This window comes from Euprymna scolopes, chromosome 1, assembly GCF_053919585.1.
Source record: "Euprymna scolopes isolate OS-2025 chromosome 1, ASM5391958v1, whole genome shotgun sequence".
Classification (NCBI taxonomy): Eukaryota; Metazoa; Mollusca; class Cephalopoda; order Sepiida; family Sepiolidae; genus Euprymna; species Euprymna scolopes.
The window spans coordinates 123,818,335-123,831,742 of record NC_136482.1 but is presented as its reverse complement, the minus strand read 5'-3'; positions in this window follow the sequence as shown (position 1 = coordinate 123,831,742).

Genomic DNA, 13,408 nt, shown 5'->3' with positions numbered 1-13,408 from the left:
AAAAGGCGGTCACAACCCCTGAGACAACGCCCGCACCAAAACAGGCGGCAACAACCCCTGCAACTGCAGCACCAACCCCAGCTCCAAGGAAAACCCAAACCACCCAGGAGGCCAAAGGGGAAGAATGGAGCACGGTAGTGAGACAAAAGCGGAAACACATAATCCCTTCTGCCACCGTCCCACCACCAGCCCAAAAATCGAGGCAGGAGCCTCTGCAACTGCAGCAACAACAACAGCCACCGCAGCCAATGCCGCGGAAACAACTGCAGCAACAACTACTGCATCAGCAAAATCAGCAAGTGCAGCAGAAGCAGCAGCAGCAACGACACCAGCGAGAGCAGCAACAACAAAAACAGCTGCAGCAGCAAATAGAGGAGCAGACACAACCAACGGTCCCCACAACAATCGAGACGGGGATCAAGCGGAGAAAAGACTGCTCCTCTGAGGATGAATCCGCAAGTGAGAGGGAGAGGAACTCAACCTCACCTCTCCCCGGTTCATTCGAAAGAATGAAAAAGAAAAACAAAAGAAGAAAAGAGGAAGAAAAGGTGGCCCCCACTCCCTGTGAACATACACTACCCCTAACAACAAAATCCACTTCCACCCCCAAACCACACACTGCACCAACACCAGACACCGCACCAACACCAGACACCGCACCGACACCAGACACCGCACCAACAGCAACACCAACACCAGACACCGCACCAACACCAAACACCGCACCAACACCAGACACCACACCAACACCAACACCAACACCAGGCACCACACAAACACCCGTCCCCACACCAAGGCAAACTGAGCCACTACCCCAAAAAGAAAATGAAAAGAATGAACCGAGGGAGAGGAGAGACTCCTCTGCCTCTTGCAGACCAAAGGTCCTTGCCCCTGAGGAACTATGTAATGTAGACCCTCTATCTGTGGCCACAGACATTTCCCATCGGCAGAGGAAAAACTTAAAACCTCTGCTCGATTACAAACAGATAGAGGGGAAAGATGTAAATATCCCCTCAAATTTCCCGAACGCCCCACTCCTAATAACTTTTGTCAGAACTGCAGAGGCCTGCAAGACCAACTTGTGGACAAGGCTGCAGGCCGCTGAAGGGGCGTTTCCGGGAATTGAACTGGTGAAAAAAAATGACCCTTCTCTTGATGAACTGTCAAAACAATGCAAGGGAAGGGTCCTCGTGTTGGTCCATCCGTCACTCTACAGGGCCATAAAATTAATTTATCCTTTGGACGTCGGCGGCATTGCGAGAGAAGGTCAGGATATGAAAAACCTGACCACCTTGAGCATGGCACATAACGTCGGCGTCCTCTCCCCAGCTGACTTCGGAGCTGAGTGTGACACACCCTAAGGTAGGTACCATGGCTTTGAATTTGGCTAGTTTGAATGCGAGGGGCTTGAGATCACCGGGCCGGGCGGCTCGCCTCCGGCACGACCTCTTGTCCCTAGGAGTGGATGTGGCTGCGATTCAGGAGACGCATTTCGTTTCCTCTGTGGACTGTCAGGTGCTGGCCAGAGATTTTGAGGTTTTCTCAGCATATGGCAGCCCGCGGGGGAAGGGAGTTTCCGTGCTGGTTAAACGTACCCGTCGGCGACGGTCGACGTTGTCCATAGAGATGCGGTGGGCAGGCTGGTTGTGGCCGATGTTGCCGTAAAAGATTCTGTGTTTCGGGTGATCGCGGTTCATGCGCCCAGCACCGCTCGTGAGAGGGTCTCATTCTTCAGTCAGCTTGACGCGTTTGTAGATTGTCGGAAGCGGGTAGTGCTAATAGGAGATTGGAACGCCATCTTAGACCCCGAGATAGATAAGGTAGGAGGCGATGCTAGAGGATCGGAGAGGTGCGAGTCCAGCCTGGCTGATCTGATGGCTAGATGCGGTCTGGTCGACAGGTTTCGGTGCGAGCATCCGGGGCGGGAGATGTGGACGTGGACCAATAGTGTTTCCTCCTATCCAAATACCTATTTGGACAGGATGTTAGTTAGGAGAGGCGAAGTAGACTTCTTATCTTGTCCCACGTTCACTTGGCTAGGCCAGACGGACCATAAATTTGTTATGGCCCGGCTGAAGCTAGGAAATAGGCCTAAGTTAGCGGGGTACTGGAAGTTAAACACCTCCCTTCTGGAGATACAAGACTTCCAAGATCAGTTAAGAGAATTGATTAAAAAGGCACTAGTGGGGGCAGTTACCGGGAGTAAGTGGTGGTTAGGTCTCAAAGCCAAGATCAGAAGCTTCTCCGTCAAGTATGCCCAGCGCCTCGCACTAGATAAGGCCAAGACGAAGAAGAAGCTAGAGCAGAAACTAGCCCAGGCTACGGGGGAGGGTGATAGGGTTAGTCAGGAACTAGCTAAGCAGGACCTTCTACGCGAGACTAGCGAGCGTTACGAAGGCCAAGTAGTTAGAGCTAGGCTTAGAAAGATAGGCAACGAAGCAGTCAATTCTGATGCAGACGTGCGCCGTGAGGTTTCTAGGCGTGGCTCGGACAAATACATTGCGAAAATCAAACATCCGAATGGACGCACCCTGGAATCGACTCGGGAGATCTGCGAGGGGTTTCGAGAACATTTCGAGGAGCGTTTTACGCAGCAGCCCGATCTTCCGGTCCTTGAGTTTAGCGACTATTTGGCCGACTCTCCCCGCCTCGAGGCGGCTAGAGCGGCTAGTTGCGAGGGCCGGGTGACGGAGCGGGAGGTCTTTACTGCGCTGAAGCAGGTCAGCTGTGACAAATCGCCAGGACTTGATGGTCTGCCATACGAACTGTACTTGAGGCTGTCGCCCATGTTTCTGCCTCTTCTGACGGATATGTTCAACCATTGGTTTGCTCAGGGATCTATCCCAGGGCAGGTGACCAAGGGAGTGATCACATTGCTGAAGAAAGGTGACGGGAATGGAGGGGAAGAATTAGACGACTACAGGCCCATAACTCTGCTAAACTCAGAGTTGAAGATTTTGGCCAAGGTCCTGTCGAATCGGCTGCAGGTTGTTATCGACGAGTTGGTTGAACCGGAACAGAACTACGCTGTGAAGAGGAGATCGATTCAGAACAACTTGCACCTGATCCGTACGATCCTAGAGGGGGGAATACATGACGACACGGAAGCCGCGCTGATCAACTTAGATCAGTCCAAAGCTTTCGATAGGGTCGACCATCGTTTCCTGGCATCTGTCTTAGAGGCCGCCGGTTTTAAACCGGACTTTTGCAAGTGGATCTCCATAATGTATCGACAGCCCATGGCTGTCGTGCAAGTCAACGGAAAGCGCTCGAACCCCTTTGTTATCTCTCGGTCGGTTCGTCAGGGTTGTCCACTGTCGCCCCTGCTTTATGTCCTGGCTTTGGAGCCTCTTCTCCGCAAGCTGAGACATGGGGAGGCAAATTCGGCCCTGCGCGGAATGGCTCTGCCTGGCGGCTCAGCTGCCAAGGTATCCACGTTCGCCGATTATGTCACGGTCTTCGTGTCGGGTTTCAGAGACATTGAGGTCGTGTCGGAGGCACTCACACAGTATGAAAGAATCACGGGGGCCAAGATAAACCGCAAAAAGTCGGTAGGACTGCGGTTGGGCGCATGGAGTGGCAACGCAAACCTCCCTGCGCCCTTCAGCTGGACAGATGGCCCGGTCCGGATCCTCGGCGTGTGGTTCGGACCGGGTCTCCAGCTTGAAAAGAATTGGTTGGAGGTACGGTCAAAGGTGGAGGCTGCAGTCAATTCGTGGCTTCCTAGGAAACTTTCCTTAAAGGGTAGAGCTGAGGCGTGCGCCACTTACGTCTTTCCTCTCATCCTTTACCGACTGGCCGTACTTCCCCTGCCTGCACAACACCTAAAAGCTCTTGTCGAACTCTTGTTCTCACTCCTTTGGGACAGAGGAAGACACTGGGTGAGCAGACAGGTCTGTATTCAACGTCCGTGTGAGGGAGGCTTGGGAATGCCGGACTTGAAGTGTCATCGAGATGCTGAGAGGCTGGCCTTCCTGAGCCACTATATGCAGGAAGACCAACCGTGGCACCCCGTGGTTACTGCCGCCTTCCCCGACCTCGTTCTCGACCCTTCCATCGAGAGCCGTCGCAGGCCGCGGGGAGAACCTGCCTACATGAAAGAGTGCCGAGCCGCGCTAAAACGACTACCAAGGTCCAGTGACCTTGTGACTGCTACCCGTAGGGAACTCCACAGGGATCTAGTGAAGGGGGCCGCTGACGACCCGCTATGCGCGCGTTTGGGGTGGCAGCAGAGTGAGATCCGCTCCGCGTGGAGCTGGGCGCCAGGTTCGAGTCATCTGAACAATTCGGAGTTCTCTCTGACCTGGCGATTGGCCCGAAATGCACTTCCACTCAACAACATACAATGCAGTTCCGGGTTTTTGGAGTCGCCTGATTGTCCCCGTTGTGGGACAACGGCCGTAAAAACTACAGATCACGCTTTCTTCGATTGCCGCGAACTCCGCCAGTACTGGTCGTATGTCAGCGGAGTGACGGCTCGCATCGATCCTGAGCATCCACGCCCAATTACTGTATCCAATGTGGTGGACAACGTGAGGCCGCCGTGGGACCGGGAAAGACAAATGGTCTACGTTACGATCCTGGCCGTGGCGAGAATGGTGATTTGGACGTCGCGTCTGCAAGGTTGCCGGGGGGTGTTGTCTTTTTCTGATCAAGATCTGATCGCGTTCTTTAAACACCAACTACGGGTGAAGATCAGATGTGATAGAAGAAGGCTGCATCGCGCGGCATTTGACAAAAGATGGATACATGTGGCAAGTCTGTGTGTACGAAGAGGAGCCAAATTTGAATACGTGTTCCCCGCCTAGGTGTGAAACGCGCAGTTCTGTAAAGTAAAATTAAACAAGTAGTCTCTCAGCTAGCTGAGTGTGTGTTCTATCCCTCCCCGATTAGGAAGCCTCCAAGATCCCCCATCCCCTCTTACCTGCAATTTTTGTTTTCACCCCTTCCTCTAAATTTTACCCATCTTGGAGAAAATGAAATACAAACTAACCTCCATCCCTTACCCACAAAAATTTTCTTTTCTCCATTCACCCCCATCTAGAGGGCATCCCCACCTAGAGACTGCCCCGCAGAAGCGAGGTTCCTTTTACAAACCTAGTGGAACGGGCAGTCTATCAACTAGACGGGGTTGGGAGGGTCCTACTAATCACCTTTTGTTTTTTTCTTCCCCCGCCCTCGACACAAATGAATTATTGTTACCATTTTATTATCTTTTTTGTTTTTACACGTCAATAAAAAATGTTTTAAAAATTGGGAGTTACTAGGACGTGCCCCAATATGAAAGGGTGAATGCGGTATTATGGTGAAAGAAGATACTAGCTGGGAGAAACTTTTGACTTTGTTTAGTTCTGGAGTGACAAGGATGACCAACGACCCCCAAAATCCCCCCTTTTGAGTTGGCCATGTGCCTAAGTTTTTCGTTCATCGTTGATTTTTTTCTGTATTTTTTAACATGAATAAAAGATTTAATATCTCAAAGTGTAGTATCTGTTCCGACAGATACTGCAAGCTATGACTAGCAAAGACCACATGTGGGGGCAACCCCACATGCCTGACCATTAACCAGCTCCCATTTCCCACCTCTCGGGAGCTGGTCCCCTTTTTCCCTTCCCCCTCCCTTCACTCCTCACATTAAAAATTGGCCTTGTGCCTAATTTGCTCGGTGGGGTAGCAAATAAATACCATCTGTTCTTCAGATGCGGCACTTCCATTTCTTGTTCTCTTTCAGTGGAGGAGTAATCCTTCACGACTGAGACAATTTTTATTTTTGTACATTTTCTCCACATTAAAAAACGACCCTGGTGTCTAACTCTGTCCCGTGGGGAGGCATTGTAAATAGGTACTATAGCATCTTTTACAACATTGACGTTTTAGAGACAATTTTTCTGGTTGGCTGTTGCTTACCATAGCATTTTCCTCGCCAACACCTTCATAAATCATAGTGGGAATGTCGCTAGAATGCCATCTCATGTGGATTATATAGAGAGAATTAACAAAAGCTATGCTATTTAACCTTCTAGCGCTGATAAGCGTTCGCTTAGGACGTCGCCCGTTTATTCTGTCTTTCTTTTTTGTCTCTTCTTTCTGTCCATTTACTTTTGTTACGTTATTTATTAATTTTGTTATTAATCAATTAAAAAAAGTTGGTAATACTTTTCATTGATTGTTGACAATGTGTATGATATTGACCACGACAAAGAAAGTATTATTTCAAAGCAAAACCGGAATAATCATGGTTTACATAGAAAAGCATGAAAAGTAATATGGTTAAGATTAAACTTAAAATGTAAAAGGATTAGTTATTATAACGGGAAAAGAAAAAACGTATTGCAGTAAAAAATATAATAAATTTATAACTTAAAATACTACAGCATATATATATATATATATATATATATATATATATATATAAATTCGTAGTCCTGTCCTTTTGTTTGTTTGTTCACAATTTGATTAATATACAGAAAACGTTTCTTACTTTAATCTTTCATTTATTTCTACATATAGTACGATATTTGGAAAAATATACAATTAAGAGAGCACCTTATTTGTATATGACATTAAGAATAATTGAGTTTAATATATAGCGGTGTCCTGGTAAATGTTTTTATCGAGAGAATTATTTAAAGTATTCTATTTAAAATTGTAATTTAAAAACTTTGAAACAACAATTATATTGATAATATATTTTAATTTATTTTGGAATTAATATTTCAAACAGCTACCTTTTTAAAAACTTTTTTTAGAGTTACTTGCCCCTAAATGCTATCCATCTAAACTCCAAACATATTTACTCTTAATTCACTATTAATCTCAAACGCAAACTTATTTTCTATTAATTTACTATTACTGCCAACACTAAGCTTATTTACTACTTGTATTTCTGCTCGGCTTTGCTCGGGTCCTATGTACTGTTCATAACGTTTTCTACGTGTGAATACACTTTATCTAAGATTTTAAATGTTTAGATCAAAAATTTTGTGAGTAATTTCGTTTAGACAGCAAAGGTACATTTTTGTAAATTTGACCCCAATTTTGACAAGTTAACATTTATTGTTTTGGTTTCAAATCAAGATAAAATGTTTGACACATGTCCAAGTTACCTACATTTAAAATTTCAAGGGTTTAGATCAAAAATTGGCGGGTGAATTTGGTAGAATGTGCAAAGGTAAACTTTTGACATTTTTACCGTTTGGCAGCCAAATCTTTTTCCCCAGAACATATTAAACTGTTTGCCGCATGTCTGAATACCCGTTGTATAAAATTTCAAATGTTTAAACCCAGAAGTTGCCGAGTAGTTTGTTGGATACAGCAAAGACCAAATCTTTTGAACTTTGACCACTTGGTAGCTCAAATTTTCGACCCAATCTGATTGAAAAGCTTGTCCTATCTCTGAATACACTTTATGTAAAATTTCAAATGTTTAGATTAGAAATTTGCTGAGTAATTTCGTAGACAGCGCGGAAGTCAATTTTTTAACTTTGACTCCAATTTTGAACACTTATCATTGGGGGGAGGACAAATCAAATTATAAAGGTAGATCCATGTCCAAGTAACCTACATTTAAAATATCAAGTGTTTACGCCCAATTTGACGGAGGAGTTAGTAGAGTTTTCAAAGGTTAAATTGTCGAACGTTGACCCCTTGGCAGCCAAATTTCTGGCCGAAAACGGATTAAAACGATTGTCTTAAATCTCTTACCCATTATGTCAAATCTCTAGTCTACAGACCAAAAATTAGCAGTTATTTGGTAGGGAAATGTATTCAGAGAGACACAGAGACAGACAGACACATATATAGTTTCACTTATATATATATATATATATATATATATATATATATATATATATATATATATACACTAGGATTTGCTCGAGGTTGCTTTGATGCCTTTTTTATACTTATTATGATAGGTATCTTTGGTAATTCCAATATTTACTTCCTTTCTCTTGTAATCCTAACATTATTTTCGTAAAGTTCGATTCTATTGACACCATACTGATCAACGTAAACCGTCTACGGCTATAGCGGGTATCAGCCGATTTGATTAAATAACGGGTTATTTCATCTATTTCAATAAAAATAATAATATCTGAAGTGAGGAAGTTTTTTTGTTTTTTTGTTTTTTTTTCCTTTAAATCAATCTCTTAGAACGTCGCGTCTCTCTGGCATATATATATATATATATAATCGCGTTAACACACCGATTCTCGTCAAACCATCGGAGTTAAGCAACGGCGAGCCTGGTTAGTACCAGATGGATGACCATTTTGGAATACATGGCGCTGTATGTGCTCTCCGCTTATCTTCACATTTGTTACTAGTCGTCTTGTACATTTCACTTGCAACTGGGATTTAACAATGTCGACTCAAGGGAGGTGTGGTTGTAGATTGCGCACTTCCTGCCAATAAAACTTTCACGTGCAGGCGCCCCTTCGTGGGTAATAATAATCAGTAAAAGACTGAGGGATCTCTTACTATTTATGTATATGTATATATATATATATATATATATATATATATATATATATATATATACATATATATATATATACACATGGGTATATGCATGTATGTGTATATATTTATGCATACATACATGTAAATATGCATATATATATAAATATATATATGTGTATATAAATATATATATATATATATATTTATATATAAACCATTCCCCTGAAATCGGCCAATATATATATATATATATATATATATATATATATATATATATATATATATGTGTGTGTGTGTGTGTGTGTGTGTGTGTGTTGGCCGATTTCAGAGGAATGTGTAAAAGCAAACACAAATACCATCAATAGAAATACATTGCTATAATTGTATTACAAATATTTCAAGAGTTCGATTATTTGAAACAGAGGGAAACATCGGCTGATGTGAACTTCACTCACACTGATACCATGACTTCAACATACTGTCGAAAACAACATTTTTTTATTATTCATTCCAGCAAAGGACGAAATATCTGAACTTTTACCAACATAATTCATCATATGTTTATTTTTCAAAACATAGGCTTCGTTTAATTTTATGTTTAAAAGTCGAAACGAAATCATCTGGTAGAAAAAAATGCTCATTGTTCGTCTCGGTGTTTGCGCCGAGCCGCCTCTTGGAGGGTCGCTCTCGCATCGTATATTCCATTAATATCACAGCTGGAGAATCGGTGAGGTTAAAGCAAGGAAAGGTGCATGTAGTGTGCGAGAGTGGGGAAGGGGGACTTCATTTTATTTTTATTCTATTTTAATTTTCTAAGTTTTTAAAATATTGTTCTCTATATGTGTCGTCTCTTATGTGATTACGTGTTATTTGTGGATTTAATTCAAGTATATACCTTATATTGGTATTGTCGTACAGGTGCTACTCCTACTTATAATAATAATAATAATAATAATAATAATAATAATAATAATAATAATAATAATATACCACTTCTAATATCAATAATGATAATAATAACTGGAAAAATATAAAAGACGTATCTATCAACCTGGCTCGATATTATCACTAATGTTCAACACTGCCATAATAGGACTTTATAATATATTAAGAAAATGCAAAGCCAGATAAAATTTCATTAATACGGTTGAAAAATGAACCCGCTAATGTACATGGAGAACCTGAAACTGTTTGCAAAAACCGAAAAAATTACTAGACGCAACAAGAATCTTCAGCCAGTATGTAGGAAAAGAATATGGTATAGAAAGTACGCATCGCTGATCATGGGATGTGTATAACTAGAAGCAATGGAGGCATGAAATTACGAACCTGAATGGGCATGAGAGCACGAGGTTAATATTCCCGTTGAAACTATTTGCGAGTTCTGGAACGGAAACAAGCCAAGACACAGAAATGAAAAAGAAAATTGAAAAGGAATACCTTAAAAGAAAAAGAAAACTCCTCAAAACTACACTATATAGTAGAAACCTATTAAAAACGCCTGAAACATTAAGACTAAGAAAAATGGGCTACAGGCGCAAGCCGGACATATAGAAAGTGCTGTAGCTGTAAAACTCAGAGAAATATCATAGGGAAGCATTAAAAATGAAACTACAATTGTAAGTTAACCCTATGTGTTCCTGTTTTCTGCGGCTCTGCACAATTTTGTTGTATCCGTAAAATGGTGCCACACCAAATAAATGAGGAATGCCAAGGAGGATGGATAAATGAGGAGAGAACATACTACCAAAACCATCTAACGTATGAATGTGAAGATGGTTAGGTTTTCGAGAAAGCTTATTGCTACTAAAGTTTTAGTGATAACCAATGTTCGCTACTAACGAGAAATCAATGTTAAACGGCAATTGCGATCACGAAAACTAATTTGAAAAAAAAAGTAATTAAAAGAGGTTGTGAGTACGGAGAGTCTGTGAAATCCTGGCAGTCAAACTTCAGAGATCCCCATAGGTTGTTTTAAAGAGAATGTTATGATGGTAGCCCGTGTAAAAACTCCCAGTGAGTATTGGTGATACGACAAATACAAATAATAATAATCGAAAAGAAACCATATTGCAATATTAATTATCAACAAATTTGACCGCCACCACCTTACAAATAAATAAATTAGTGCTGTCAATAAGACCAGTATATATCACCAGTATATATCACACAATTTGTCGGGTAGTTTTTGAAAGGAGGCAGGGGACGCAGAGGATGAGTACTCGTATGACACAAAAAGTATTGATATTATGATAAAACTCATTTTCATAGAAAGTCGAGAGAAAAACCAACGGCCGATACAAAAGTAAAAAAAAAAATAGTCGAAAACCGTTGTGAGAACGTAACATAGATTCCAACGATTATCTGATAAGACTTTTTGTCATTCATTCCGGGCAAAACAAGATGGGTACATTTTTTAATGTATGTTTAATTGACCGCCTGCAATGAATATTTTTGCTCATTTTTTCAAAAGTTGTTTAGTAATAGTTCATGAAACAGTAAGAAAAACTAATGTAAATAATATGTGAGGAATAGCTCCATTTATAATTAATGTCGGACTATCCTACTGAATAATTCTAGTTGGTGATGACAATAATTTTAAGAGTTACGTTAAAGAAATTTAATTACATAGCTCCTCTTAAAATATAACAGCCTGGTATTTTTTGGAGATTTAACCGAAAATAATGGTAAAAATATCATAGGACCTGCGGCGAAATTAACAGTAAAAATTTCATAGAACCTGTGGCGAAATTAACAGTAAAAATTTCATAGGACCTGTGGCGAAATTAACGGTAAAAATATTATAGGACATGTGGCGAAATTAACGGTAAAAATATAGGATCTGTTGCGAAATTAATGGTAAAAATATCATAGGACCTGTGGCAAAATTAACGGTAAAAATATCATAGGGCACGCGGCACAGAAACATTAGTACTAAGTGGCAGTCTTCAAAAAGATAAAAGTAAATTCTCAACATGGGCGTGACTTAAAATACAATTACGAATAAGTAAAGACTTCTATCCATCCTTAGCTGACAAAACGATGACAAGTTACCTTCCTGGATTTAATAAAATGTTAAGTTTATGGATTTAATAAAAAGTTATTAAATAACCCGAGTTCGACAGAAAGATTCCCGAGTTCGGCATCGACGGTGAGAACAGAAGTTGGTACAATCCAAACACTTCAAACGATCGATGCACAACGATCCAGAAATGTTATAGGTTTACTCACAAGGAAATAAGTAAATATAATGAATTAAGCAAATAGCGCCGCACGATTTGTTTGGCGAATATAAACATTCCATTTTTCTATAAACTTAAATATCCAATCAGAAGATATGGATTTTTCAGAACAAATACAATAAGTAATATATATGTCAGATAGTTTTCATATGATCAGCATTAAAGTAATAACATATAATACATTGTGGAAAGAATGAGTTACCACTTATAACGGTCTGGAGTCGACTCCAGCCTACAGGTTTAAAACAATTGTCAGTTTGATGGTAAAAGTAGATTCGGATGAATAAGCACAATGGAAACACTCAAATGGGACCAGTCAGAAAGTATGTGTTACCGTTAGACTAGAGTACGACAGCGCTGTAGTCAGTTGGGAGGTAGACTAATAGTATTTCAATTCACAGATGCTGCGCTTAAGGTCAAATGCTATCGTGATAGAAGTTCCGTTTAATTTTTTTCTCACAAATAGATAGAAAAGAAACATCATGGGATGTGGTTTCAACCAGGCGAATTCTTGATGTGGAAAATTTAGATGGCGACCAGCGGTTAAAAGCTTGGCGCGCAGCTATAATGCTCATAAAATGTAGTACAGAGGAGCTCTGAACACTTTTGATATGTTGATGAAGAACAGAAAATGTAAAGGATCGTAATCAAGTGGAAGTAAACTTTAAAAAAGTGTTTAAAGACAAGTTTATTTACAGAAAAACTACATATTTATGTATATATATGTATACATATATATGTACATATATATATATATATGTATATATATGCATATATATATATATATATATATATATATATATATATATATATATATATGCGTGTCCGTGTTTCTGTGTCTGTGTGTATGTGTATATTTATAGCAGGAGTGAGATATAGAATTGAACAATATAAATATAAAAAGGTTAAATTAGTTAATATCGTGATAACAGTTGTCCAATAATAATGACATGGAATTATTATTATACAAATTGAAATATCAAGAAATTAGTAATTTAAAATACAATGACAAGTTTAAACCAACAAAAATATCAATCTTGTTTTAAGCTTAATAAAATAATAATGTTTTTTTTTTGTTTTAATCATTGATATATATATTCTATATAAATAGCTGTCTATTCCTCTTTTACTCTCTCCCCGCTCTCTCTCTCCCTCTCTCTCTCTCTCTCTCTCTCTCTCTCCATAGATATATAGACAAGTTAGAAAAGCATTTTGTCCCAGGCATGAAAATTGTTAAACAAAATGTTTTAGTATAGGCTTTAAAAATAAAGGTATAAGATTGAATTTGAAATTAATTTATCTTTTTTATGAATTTTACAAAGTAAGATATAAAAATGTAATAACTTACTTTATAAAATGAAACATATATATATATATATATATATATATATATATATGAGAGAGAGAGAGAAAAAGAAAGATAAAAGATAGAGAGATACAGAAAGAGGGAGATAGTTATATAGATAAAGTGATAGATAGACAAAGGGAGTTAGAGAATACATACATACATACACACACGTACATACGTACATATATATTAGTTCATAATTGTAATATTTTTTATTATCTCATTCTATCTGTATCCCCCCACCAAACTCCTAAGAATACACGTGCAAACAAGCACACGTAAACATCTCGAAAAACTTTACATTTCTAGATCAGCGTGTTGTGAATGCTTTTTTTTCCTTATGTCAGTATTTTAC